At 43.0% G+C, this 14,651-nt stretch overlaps 1 long non-coding RNA gene across 1 annotated transcript in view; it reads left to right on the forward strand.

Annotated features, from left to right (window-relative positions):
• LOC139758079 (uncharacterized) overlaps window positions 1–14,651 on the forward strand; it is a 70,460-nt gene that overhangs the window by 25,718 nt on the left and 30,091 nt on the right. Inside the window, exon 2 of the long non-coding RNA XR_011714764.1 lies at window positions 111–154. This is a non-coding gene — a long non-coding RNA (uncharacterized lncRNA). The remainder of the gene's footprint in view (window positions 1–110; window positions 155–14,651) is intronic.

Below are 14,651 nucleotides of genomic sequence, written 5' to 3' on the forward strand. Positions count from 1 at the left end.
CTCATCATGCTAAGAATCTTTTAGGTCTGTACTTTAGTAATGATTATACACTCATTCACCACATAATGCCTTCATTTTTTTCACCATGTAATAACGAAATATTTTGACAGGCGCGATGCCAGGCCCGAGTGCCGGAAGCTGCACGCATGTCACGGTATGTAGCATATTCCATTTTTTTTTATACATATATTGACTGTACAATGAATTTATGCCTCATTCTTGTGCTCTACCCTTTAGATGTGATACATCTGATGTACGAAAGTACTAGGAACTTCTCGTATTTCATTTTCTTTTGTGGTCATCAACATATATATATATATATATATATATATATATATATATATATATATATATATATATATATATATATATATATATATATATGTTGGAGCGGGGAGCGGGGGGCTGGAAATCCTCCCCTCTGTTTTTTTTTAATTTTCCAAAAGAAGGAACAGAGAAGGGGGCCAGGTGAGGATGTTCCCTCAAAGGTTCAGTCCTCTGTTCTTAACGCTACCTTGCTAACGCGGGAAATGGCGAATAGTATAAAATATATATATATATATATATATATATATATATATATATATATATATATATATATATATATATATATAAATTAAAGTACCCGGCTTCTCTCATGTTATGAGGATGTTGTATTCAAGATGAGTATGCCAGTGCGTCATTTTGAACCTGTTGTAGCACAGAATAAAAGTAAAAAAGATATTTCACATTTTTCTCACCAGAAACGTAAAGAAAGTTGTAAAATTTTGCAGATTAATATGTACTCATGATCAAAGAACTGTATTGTTGCGTTAAACGTTTCACATTTATTTGAAGTTACAAATTTCTATCACATTGTATCAGAATTTATTACATATCTTTATTATTGCAATGCTTCAGGTTGGACATTGCTAGTTGTTTTCACATCTCGTGTCAAGATGAAAAGTTAAATTCTGATAATGAGGTCAGTGGTCCCATTTTATCTACCAGCTCCCAGGGGAGGCTGAACAAAGCTGGCCAGGAGATAATCATTTGTAGGTTGACACCAACAACCATAAGTGACGTACCCCTAACCCTTGTTGACGTTCATGGTAAAGCTGAGTCGAACTGGGAACTGGAGGTGAGATGGGATGATTGTAATGTGTGGAGTGAAGACATCCTGTCCTGTAGTATGACAGGTCTTGTAGCTTCTGTACTATGTGTCAACAGCGTCTTGAGGAGCCAACTGCAGGGTGTTGGTGGGTCCAGATTCCTGTGAGTTGTAGACTGTGTGGTGCTACACCTGGTGGGCACCAGAGCATTGAGGAAACCTATTGAGTACATAAGAGCCTCACTGGTGTCGGTAATAGTCACTTGATTTGTATAGTAGCATTCTGAGCTCCGTATCAGAATTTACTTCCTTACATTTATTCTTGACCAGCTCCCATATCTTTGTACTAGACGTCCTTGCTATCCTCATTCCCTGCTTTCATGAGGAATTTATTCATACCTTGGGGAAACCGTGACGTCATCATCTTTATTGAAGTCATTACTGTCCTAACCTGATCGTCTGTATATTTCCTTCGCTATACTTTTTAATGTACGTATCACTCCTCCTGGAAACTTAAGTTTCTTAAAAGAGTCACTTATGTAATTCATGTCATCATCCACCAACATTGAGCTTCAGTGACCATTTCTCTGATCACCCGGCCGTCACTGAACTCCACTGGCCATGTCTCTGACCACTCTACCAACAGTGACCTTCACTGAACATATCTCTGGCACCTGAACCAACAGTGACCTCCAGTTTATTTATCTCTGACCATACCGCCAACAGTGACCTACGGTGACCACACCGTCAATAGAACCACCAGTCCATTTTCCTCCAGACCACTATCCACCAGTCCACCATCCACAAGTCTATCGTCCACCAGTTCACTATCCATCAGTCCACCATCCAACAGTCCACCTTCTACCAGTTCACTATTCACCAGTCACTTTCCTCCTGTTCACTATCCACCAGTCCACTATCCAGCAGTCCACCATCCACCAGTTCACTATCCAGCAGCCCACTATCCACCAGTCCAACATCCACCAGTTCACTATCCATCAGTCCACCATTCATCAGTCTACGATCCACCAGTCCACTGTTCACCAGTCCACTATCCAGCAATCCTGCATCCACCAGTCCACTATCCACCATTTCATCTTCCACCAGTCCATTATCCACTAGTTCACTATCGACCAGTCCACCTTCCACCAGTCCACTATCTACCAGGTCATCTTTCACCAGTCCATTATCCACCAGTTTACTATCCACCAGTCCACCTTCCACCAATCCACTATCCACCAGTTCACTATCCACCAGTTCACTATCCGCCAGTCCACCATCCATCATTCCACTATCCAGCAATCCACTATCCACCAGGTCGCTATCCACCAGTCCACCATCCTTCTGTTCACTATCCAGTAGTCCACCATCCACCAGTCCACTATCCAGCAGTCCACCATCCACCAGTCCACTATCCACCAGTCCACCATTCACCAGTTCAATATCCACCAGTCCACTATCCACTAGTCCACTATTCACCAGTCCACTATCCAGCAATCCTGCATCCACCAGTCCACTATCCACCAGTTCATCTTCCACCAGTCCATTATCCATCAGTTCACTATCCAGCAGTTCACTATCCACCAATCCACAGTTCGTCATTCCACTATCCACCGGTCCACTATCCAGCAATCCACTATCCACCAGGTCGTTATCCACAAGTCCACCATGTACCAGTCCACCATCCACCAGTACACCAGTCCACTATCCACCAGTCCACCATCCACCAGTACACCACTCCACTATCCACCATCCACCAGTACACCACTCCACTATCCACCAGTCCACCATCCACTAGTCCATTATCCACCGGTCCACCTTCCAACAGTCCACTGTCCACCAGTCCATTATCCAACAGTCCACCATCCACCAGTCCACCTTCTACTAGTACACCAGGATACCAGTCCACTATCCACCAGTCCACCTTCCACCAGTTCATTATCTACCAGTCCACTATCCACCAGTCCACCTTCCACCAGTCCACCATCTACCAGTCCACTATCCACCAGTCCACCATCCACCAGTTCATTATCTACCAGTCCACTATGCACCAGTCCACCTTCCACCAGTCCACCATCTACCAGTCCACTATCCAGCAGTTCACTAACCACTAGTCCATCATCCACCAGTTCACTATTCACCAGTCCACCTTCCACTAGTCCATCTGTGACCAGTCCACCTTCCATCAGTCCACTGTCCACCAGTCCCCCTTCCACCAGTCCACTATCCACCCGTCCACTATCCACCCGTCCACTATCCACCAGTCCACTGTCCACAAGGTGATTCCACTCCCTATGTTGTAGACCTTATTCTAATGTAACAGTCTTTTATGTGGGTGATAGTGGAAAGCCTTTTACATATCTTGATATATAGCACAATAGGAGGGGGAGTCTTAAGCACCCTGTATATGAATGAAGAATTTCGCTAGATTCATTATGGATCAGTTATTGCCAGACCCTTGTTGATAGATGGTTATTACTTTATCATCACCTACACATTTAGCAATCATAGTTCCTCTTATTGTTTCTTGCATTCGACCTAATAGGACGATAGCTTAAAGGGCAATTTTCTATCCCCAGTCTTTGTAAAGTGGTGTTATACCCGCAGGCTTCCAGTCCTTTGTCACTTTCCCTTTTTGTAGCGATTTGTTGAATATTTGTGTGAGCGGAAATAGTGTTCGTCAGCTTACGTCCTTCAGTATGGTGGGAGAGCTGTTGTCTGGACCAGTCCACTAATCTGAGGGTGTAGTGAGGGCGAGTGTCGTGGTGTCTGCCTGCCACTGCCGTCCACACACGGTGTACAGGGAAAAATAATGCTTTCGCTTGCCAATGATCGTGTTTCTCTTCCTTGGTACATTCCTTCCTCCTGTTGCCCATCTGGTCGGGTAACACCTTTTACCAGCCTGAGGACCTTTATCTCAGCTGCTTGAAGGTGACCTTTTAGCTTGGAATCTAGGGCCAATGAATCATATATCAATATGCCAAGGATGAATGTAGTATTAAGGTACTGTATATATCATTGCTTTAACTTTTTTGTGTGTGGAGGGATGTGTCTGTTAGTCATTAGTGAGCACACAAGTACGATATCCTTCCTGAAGCCATTGATTCTACCTCTCAGTCCAAAATGTGTTGTCGTTCTGGTCAGTAGGCTTGAGTCTCAGGGATTTAAGACCTCTGGACAGCTTCCTCTAGTGACGAGAAACAACTGGGTTATACAGAGCACAGCACGGCTCCTCGGTCGTTCCTTCCATTTAAACATTTCATTCCATCTCTGTGGAGATCTTCCATTGAGCCAGTGACACCAGCTGTGTCATCTGCCGAAGTAAGTGTTGTCTCTTTATCATCATGTTCACAAACTTCTTTCACATACCTACGGGACATGCTATTGACGGCAGACATCCTTGTCTGACTCCCGTCTGAACAGTAAAGTAAGCCCTGACTCTCACCTTGTACTTTCACCAGCAGAACTATTGATGTGGGTCGCATGTATACCACTGTAAATTCTTGTTTTGGCTCTGGTATGTAAACTACATGAACTCTACGTAGATTTTTCGTCTCAGTCATCGTTTATATGAAAGTTAGTTTACCTCACACGAAATGGAAAAAGAAAAGGTTTTCATAATTTTTCCGACTGCACACGGTAGACTATATCTTTGATATTAACACTAAATTATACAAGAAAAAAGATCTTTTGATTTATTTAATTCCAGAGCTTACGCCTACTGCTTTCTAGATGACACAGTCAGCATCCACTGAGGATTCATTGGTGTATTTATGTCGGATTATTCTTTTTTTTTTGACTTTCAAGGTCACATGATAGAATTTAGAAGTGACCGATGGTATCTTCTGTTCCTCATGAGTTTGAACAATCATACTACTAACGAACGTACATTTTGCATTCAGATCAATCAAGGATGTTCACCTACAACCATAACATCAGAAGATTAAGATTTTGGTATACTTAAAAATGATTCATATTTCATTAGAGTTAGGTCTTGTTGATGTGCAGCTTATCCATAATTTGCGTCCTGGTGATGTGCAGCTTATCTGTGATTTGCGTCCTGGTGAGTAATATGATGACTGGCGTGTGACTGTGGTAACACACTACACTGTCTCCAGTCCCAGGTCGCAACCACGACATTCTATGTAAAAACGCATAGGGTCTTTAGCCCTTTAAACTGGACGGTACGACATTTGAGCACGACGGTACGACCCTTGAGCAGAACGGTACGATTCTTGAGCATGACGGTATGGCCTGGCCTTTTGACCTGATCCCTGAGAGTTAGGTCAAAGATCAGGCCACCATACCTAAGGGTTGTACCGTCGTGCTCAGCTGGTTACTCTTGGGATCACGAGAATATTTGTGTTGTAAAGTAAGGAGTGTGGCAGGAGCAGCACTGGCTCCCCTCTGTGGTCTGGGGCTGCTGCTGCTGGGGCTGCTGCTGCTGGGTCGTGCCACACACAGGCTCCGGAACCCCAGTAATGTAACTGCTTCATAAAACTTCAGAACTCCAGTAATGTGCTTTCAGGAACCCAGTAATCTAACTTTTGTGTGAGGCTCCGGAACCCTAGTGATATGGCTGCTTCATGAGGCTCCGGAACCCCAATGACGAGGCTGCTGTGTGAGACTGCGGAGCCCCAGTAATGTAGCCGCTGTGTGAGCCTCCTGCCGCAGGGCTCAGCATGCACTGCAGTACATGAGGCGAGACAACAGCAGGAGTGAGGTGCCTCCCACCCTCCCCAGTGGTGAGCCGGACGTTGCTCCAGCCCCCGCGCCCGTCCTGCCGGCTCCTTCTGCCTCTTGCGACACACACACACACACACACACACACACACACACACACACCTCACGCTGACCTACCCATTGTCACACCTCACTGTCTCTCTTCAGCTGTCTGGCTTGCAACCTGGGCTGATGACAAGGGCAAGCGTCGGCACAATGTGGTAGCAGCAGCAGCAACCTCTGCCGCTGTGTCCTCCGACCCCCAAGATGTCAGGAAGTGAACGGCTCTCGTCAGGAGACGCATGCTGGAGTCAGGAAGATCCAGGAAATTTTGCTCATACATCCTTCGCCGTTCGTCCACTGCAATGATCAATACCGGTGTCCACGCGACACATATACATCTTGTAGATATAAGACTAGCCTCATATGATCGTATAATCATCGGGGTTTGATGGGAATGAGCTAGAGACAGACAAAGAAGAGAGACTCTCTGTGCCAGGGAGGCCCAGGATATGCTGTGCTGGGTGCACGAGGCCGGCCCGCCCGCCCGCTCCCTGATCAATACAGGTGTGTCCCCGGGCGCCGCACGCGCGCACCCCAGCACGCATCACTTCCCCACCGCCATGAGAAGTAGATTTTTCCCTCCCCCCCCCCCCCCCCCACCACGTTCATGGCTTTTACTGACACGTTACCATGTGAGAGGCACGTTGTTCTCTGATTCCATTTTAGTACGGTCTACTTCCCTTCAGCACGATGACATATTTCTTGGAATACGATGTTTCATCTCGCTGAAATACGGCATATCACGTACTTGGGTATGAAAATCTAACCACTTGAATACGAATGTAATTCCAGGTTTATGATCAATTAACTTATTTACCACCATAACTTTGTGAACGATAATTAATTCCTTTGAATAAGAAGGCTTGTGGAATACGATAACAACCATTTGCATACGATATCAAATTCCCCCCCCCCCTCCTCCGTGAGCACTGTGTTTCGTCCCTAAATTATGCAATCTAATTCCCTTTGGAAAAATAAAGCGGCTTATCTCTAGAAAGACGGCTATCTTAACCCGCTAAATACGATAACTTATAACCTCTTGGGTAGGATCATGTGATTCTCTGAGTACGATACCTAAACTCCTTCAGCACAAATAAACTCCTCATGTACGATAATTCAAGCTCTTGACAATGAATCAAACATTTCAATGGAGCCACTTCAACAGTGAATAATATAAAGCCTCAAGAAGCATAATTTGGTCGTCCTGGCTGCAGTGAATTCTTGAGAATCATAACAGCTTGATGGTTATGGTTGGAGTTTTCGAATGTTGGAATTTTTTCGCCTTTTAGCGAGGGACCTCAGACGTCACAACAACGATATCGTCTAAAAATTATGACTTAACCCATATAACCCATAGGACGGGATGGTTAACAAGTTTCTATTGTCTACATGTTTAAGTACGTTAACTCTGCTTTTCTGTACGATAACCTCCAATGAAAAAAAAGATAGACGTAAGTATGTCATTGTACTCTAGTTATCAACCTGACATATTACCTAACTGAATCTTAACCCCTTGAGCGGGAAAGTACGACTGCTGAACATGATGGTACGACCCATGGGTGAGGACCGTACAAAAGCATGACGTTACGACCCACGAGTAGGACGGCACGACGACCCTTGAGCACGACACCTGCATCCCTTGGTTAAAATTGCCTGGCCCCGTTCGAGTCACGGTATCATTAGCAAAGGTCGTACCGTCGTGCTCACAGACCTTAAGCAACTTTCACTCCCGTCCCTGTGATGCATAGTTGCGCACACGTGCTTCCGCGTGTGTGATTACGCCCTCATTACAACCAGACTTTGACAGTCCTGGAGGCATGGTCCTTTCACCCATATATATATATATATATATATATATATATATATATATATATATATATATATATATGTGTGTGTGTGTGTGTGTGTGTGTGTGTGTGTGTGTGTGTATAAATTGCACTTTTATGCATCTTTGACGGAATATGACAGTTTGCTCACAGATAATTATCTTGTGTCTGCTTTCTATTCTCCCGATTATCTTTCTGTGTTGTACCGGCTACTGGAAGACAACTTCTCTATAACTTTCCGTGTTATTTGTTAGACACAAATCTCTACGCATGATTACATTACACACACTGCATCCCGGCTTCCTTCAACCGTTATCGAGTAACGAGGAATTCAAGTGGTGAGAGAAAGGATCCACAAAGTGGTTGCCATAAGATGTTGTGTGTGAGTATATGGGAAACACTGGTTGCCATCACGTTTTTCCTGGGTTCATATCCCCGGTGCCCAATTGTAAATCGTTTCCATGTATTTCAGTACTTGTTAATATGAATATAGTTGCTGATGGTGCCTTAGCCTTCGCCTTTTTTTTTTTTTTTTATATATATCAACTGACTGTTGTTTGTTGTCTATCTCATTCTTGTATCTCTCCTGACGATGTGATAATTACGCTCACATCCATTCTGTTGCTATCATGTTATGTAATGCACCGAAACCACAACTACCTATCTACAACCAGGCCCCACAAACCTTTCCATGGTTTACCCCTGGACGCTTCCCATCCCCTGGTTCAGTCCATTGACAGTACGTCGAACCCGGTATACTACATCGTTCCAATTCACTCTGTCCCGTGCACGTCTTCTACCTTTCTTCGTATTCAGGCCCCGAAGGAATACTTTCCATATATTCCCTCCGTGTCGTAAATGGCGTCTACGAGGAGCGAGTGTGGGGAGCTGGAAAGCTTCCCCTTCTTGTATTTCAATTTTCAAAAGTTGGAGTGTAGTAGGACCCAGGCGAGGAAAGCTCATTCTCCCCGAAGGATCAGACTGGGGTGTGCTGATGTGACGAAGGTAAGAAGAAAGACGACATAGGTAGTGTGGAGAGAATGAGTAAAGGAGTTAACAAATAGGGCTATGCAAGTCAGAATTAGAAGGGACAAGGAGAAGGAAGAGACGAAACTAGAGATGGATTATGGAGTGAAACATATTTCGAGTGTTTGGGACCTAAACACGGGATATAGTGAACTGAAACGATATGGTAGGATGGGAGCGTGTGCTGTCAAGGGACTGAACCTGTGCACATGAAGCAACGGGAGGTAACCACATAACGGTCTGAGCCTGGTTGTGGAAAGGGAGCTGAGGATTCAGTGCAGTACACATGACAGCTAGAGAATGGATGTGAGCGGATGAGGCCCATTATTCTTCCATTCCTAGCACTAACTCACTAATGCGGGAAACAGCAAATAAACACACACACACACACGCACACACACACACACACACACACACACACACACACACACACACACACATATATATATATATATATATATATATATATATATATATATATATATATATATATATATATATATATATATATATATATGCTTGTGGCATGAGAAGAGTGGGAGGTGGGCTGTTTAGAAAGGGTAGTGAGTGGTGGGATGAAGAAGTAAGAGTATTAGTGAAAGAGAAGAGAGAGGCATTTGGACGATTTTTGCAGGGAAAAAATGCAATTGAGTGGGAGAAGTATAAAAGAAAGAGACAGGAGGTCAAGAGAAAGGTGCAAGAGGTGAAAAAAAAGGGCAAATGAGAGTTGGGGTGAGAGACTATCAGTAAATTTTAGGGAGAATAAAAAGATGTTCTGGAAGGAGGTAAATAGGGTGCGTAAGACAAGGGAGCAAATGGGAACTTCAGTGAAGGGCGTAAATGGGGAGGTGATAACAAGTAGTGGTGATGTGAGAAGGAGATGGAATGAGTATTTTGAAGGTTTGTTGAATGTGTCTGATGACAGAGTGGCAGATATAGGGTGTTTGGGTCGAGGTGGTGTGCAAAGTGAGAGGGTTAGGGAAAATGATTTGGTAAACAGAGAAGAGGTAGTAAAAGCTTTGCGGAAGATGAAAGCCGGCAAGGCAGCAGGTTTGGATGGTATTGCAGTGGAATTTATTAAAAAAGGGGGTGACTGTATTGTTGACTGGTTGGTAAGGTTATTTAATGTATGTATGACTCATGGTGAAGTGCCTGAGGATTGGCGGAATGCGTGCATAGTGCCATTGTACAAAGGCAAAGGGGATAAGAGTGAGTGCTCAAATTACAGAGGTATAAGTTTGTTGAGTATTCCTGGTAAATTATATGGGAGGGTATTGATTGAGAGGGTGAAGGCATGTACAGAGCATCAGATTGGGGAAGAGCAGTGTGGTTTCAGAAGTGGTAGAGGATGTGTGGATCAGGTGTTTGCTTTGAAGAATGTATGTGAGAAATACTTAGAAAAGCAAATGGATTTGTATGTAGCATTTATGGATCTGGAGAAGGCATAAGATAGAGTTGATAGAGATGCTCTGTGGAAGGTATTAAGAATATATGGTGTGGGAGGCAAGTTGTTAGAAGCAGTGAAAAGTTTTTATCGAGGATGTAAGGCATGTGTACGTGTAGGAAGAGAGGAAAGTGATTGGTTCTCAGTGAATGTAGGTTTGCGGCAGGGGTGTGTGATGTCTCCATGGTTGTTTAATTTGTTTATGGATGGGGTTGTTAGGGAGGTAAATGCAAGAGTCTTGGAAAGAGGGGCAAGTATGAAGTCTGTTGGGGATGAGAGAGCTTGGGAAGTGAGTCAGTTGTTGTTCGCTGATGATACAGCGCTGGTGGCGGATTCATGTGAGAAACTGCAGAAGCTGGTGACGGAGTTTGGTAAAGTGTGTGGAAGAAGAAAGTTAAGAGTAAATGTGAATAAGAGCAAGGTTATTAGGTACAGTAGGGTTGAGGGTCAAGTCAATTGGGAGGTGAGTTTGAATGGAGAAAAACTGGAGGAAGTGAAGTGTTTTAGATATCTGGGAGTGGATCTGTCAGCGGATGGAACCATGGAAGCGGAAGTGGATCATAGGGTGGGGGAGGGGGCGAAAATTTTGGGAGCCTTGAAAAATGTGTGGAAGTCGAGAACATTATCCCGGAAAGCAAAAATGGGTATGTTTGAAGGAATAGTAGTTCCAACAATGTTGTATGGTTGCGAGGCGTGGGCTATGGATAGAGTTGTGCGCAGGAGGATGGATGTGCTGGAAATGAGATGTTTGAGGACAATGTGTGGTGTGAGGTGGTTTGATCGAGTAAGTAACGTAAGGGTAAGAGAGATGTGTGGAAATAAAAAGAGCGTGGTTGAGAGAGCAGAAGAGGGTGTTTTGAAATGGTTTGGGCACATGGAGAGAATGAGTGAGGAAAGATTGACCAAGAGGATATATGTGTCGGAGGTGGAGGGAACGAGGAGAAGAGGGAGACCAAATTGGAGGTGGAAAGATGGAGTGAAAAGGATTTTGTGTGATCGGGGCCTGAACATGCAGGAGGGTGAAAGGAGGGCAAGGAATAGAGTGAATTGGAGCGATGTGGTATACAGGGGTTGACGTGCTGTCAGTGGATTGAATCAAGGCATGTGAAGCGTCCGGGGTAAACCAAGGAAAGCTGTGTAGGTATGTATATTTGCGTGTGTGGACGTGTGTATGTACATGTGTATGGGGGGGTTGGGCCATTTCTTCCGTCTGTTTCCTTGCGCTACCTCGCAAACGCGGGAGACAGCGACAAAGTATAAAAAAAAAAAAAAATATATATATATATATATATATATATATATATATATATATATATATATATATATATATATATATATATATATTATCCCTGGGGATAGGGGATTAAGAATACTTCCCCCATATTCCCTGCGTGTCGTAGAAGGCGACTAAAAGGGGAGGGAGCGGGAGGCTGGAAATCCTCCCCTCTCGGTTTTTTTTTTTTTTTTTCCAAAAGAATGAAAAGAGGGGGGCCGGGTGAGGATGTTCCACAAAGGCCCAGTCCTCTGTTCTTAAACGCTACCTCGCTAACGCGGGAAATGGCGAATAGTTTAAAAGAAGAAAGAAAAAAAAAAAAAAAAAAAAATATATATATATATATATATATATATATATATATATATATATATATATATATATATATATACATATATATATATATATATATATATATATATATATATATATATATATATATATATATATATATATGCAGACGAATATGTTTCGGCGTTGTCACTCTACACTAATGTTTCCGTGGATGACTTGCTGGTGTTTTTGTTTGAATAGCCTGGTACTCACACTCTTCTGTTGCCTCTATCAGTACAGCTCTGCATCATGGACTACAAGTTTGTTTCAGCGATAAGCACTATCTACAGAGATTCGGCATGACGATGGGAAATCCCCTTCCTGCTTTGCGAAGTACTCTTCACATGGAGTTCTTCGAAGTTAAATTTCGACCGCCATACCCACAGGCGCCAAATGGTTTGGTTATGTAGATGTAATTTGCATATGGCCTAAAGATCAAGAAATCAGTGACTACTTCCCTATACTTATCAAATACCTTCAGTTATGTTCACCTGTCACGAAGAAAATGAGGGAACCCTGTCATTCGTGCTTGTCACGGCGCACAGACATGAACCACTTCAAGTTCAACATTTTTAGAAAACCTACAAATGTCAGCTCATGTATACACTTCTACTCAGCTGACTACGATAAACTAAAACAATCCGTGTTCACTTCGTTGTTACTTCCCGTGTAGCGTATTCGCAGTCAATAATTTCTTGTTGGTGAACTCAGCAAAATCTGTGAAATTGCATCGTCCTTAATCCGCCCCAAGACCTTTATTGACAGCTCTTTGCATAGTGCCGGAGATATTTTGGAAACTTATAGCACTATAATGCCTCTATTACTACCGTATCACATCATCTTCTGAGGACTACCCCCAACTACTTAAAGAATTTGAAATCAACATTGTATTTAAGAACAGCAATACAGTGAGAAATTTGCTTATCAAAGACTCGCCTCTGAAAATTCAAGTGGTTGTGTTTATGGGATACCATAGAAGGGTTGCAATGAAGTACCCTGTCGGCAGAGTGGAAAATAACTGAATTTAAGAATCAAGCAGCTCCAGTATTGTGTTCGTGTTGGGTAAGAACCCAGTGCTCTATTCCTGCACATTGCGAGACTTCGGCCACCCTACTGACTAGAACAAAGCTCTTAAAATTGTATCTCGTCTTTCAATTATGGACAGAGATATCATAGAATCTAGCATTATCATACACAGCTTCACCAGTAATCTCAACATCGGTCTATACACATATAAATTACGTCTAAGTTCGTGAGCTTATCTTTGACCTGACACTTGTATTTGATCACCAGACCCCTGCCTGTGGTCACCTGACACATGCCTTCGGTGACCCGACCCTTTCCTTTCGTGATTCGACCCTTGTCTTTTGTGATCACATTTCTTACCTGACCTTCCCGTCTGACCCTCACCTGACGAGGTCATGCGCCTTACATGTCACACATATGTATGTTTGTATAGCCTACATTTGTTCATTATATCCGTATTTTTGAAAAAGTGAATTATCACGAAAGCGTTCGAATCTGTTTCATTTTCTTGTGGCTACTAGTATATATATATATATATATATATATATATATATATATATATATATATATATATATATATATATATATATATATATATATATTTATTTATTTATTCATTTATTATACTTTGTCGCTGTCTCCCGCTTTAGCGAGGTAGCGCAAGGAAACAGACGAAAGAATGGCCCAACCCACCCACATACACATGTATATACATACACGTCCACACATGCACATACACATATCTATACATCTCAACGTATATATACATATTTTTTTTTTTTTTTTTTTTGCTTTGTCGCTGTCTCCCGCGTTTGCGAGGTAGCGCAAGGAAACAGACGAAAGAAATGGCCCAACCCACCCCCATACACATGTATATACATACGTCCACACACACAAATATACATACCTACACAGCTTTCCATGGTTTACCCCAGACGCTTCACATGCCCTGATTCAGTCCACTGACAGCACGTCAACCCCGGTATACCACATCGATCCAATTCACTCTATTCCTTGCCCTCCTTTCACCCTCCTGCATGTTCAGGCCCCGATCACACAAAATCCTTTTCACTCCATCTTTCCACCTCCAATTTGGTCTCCCACTTCTCCTCGTTCCCTCCACCTCCAACACATATATCCTCTTGGTCAATCTTTCCTCACTCATTCTCTCCGTGTGCCCAAACCATTTCAAAACACCCTCTTCTGCTCTCTCAACCACACTCTTTTTATTTCCACACATCTCTCTTACCCTTACGATATGTATATATATATATATATATATATATATATATATATATATATATATATATATATATATATGTGTGTGTGTGTGTGTGTGTGTGCGCGCCTTAGTACAGTTACATATGTTTAAGAGCTGTACTTATATACATTCAAGTAAAGAATACACCCTACTTACACATGTTCTGAGCATTGGTATTGTTATACATATTCGAAGCACATCAACACATATATTCATTTACTAATACTCACACACACATAAAGAAAAGATGAGGTGAGAGATGGAAGAGTGAATGCTAACAGTATAGGGAAGTTTAAGAAGACATATTATTGTAGAGAATGTTTAAGAGATGGTGACCTCGATGTAAACCCCCCCCCCCCCCCCGTCCCATACATTATACGTAGGCAATTACACACACACACACACACACACACACACACAAACACACACACACAGTCCGTTTTCTCTCAGGCCCCACGGTTCCTCCGCTGGCATGGCCCTTCTATACCCTCGACCCCTGGTGATTCTTGCAAAATCTGCAGCGGCTGACCCCTGGCTTGCCCTGATAACCTCGTCTGGCCTCCCTCTCTGGTTATGTTCAGTAGAAC

This window comes from Panulirus ornatus, chromosome 1 (assembly GCF_036320965.1).
Source record: "Panulirus ornatus isolate Po-2019 chromosome 1, ASM3632096v1, whole genome shotgun sequence".
Classification (NCBI taxonomy): Eukaryota; Metazoa; Arthropoda; class Malacostraca; order Decapoda; family Palinuridae; genus Panulirus; species Panulirus ornatus.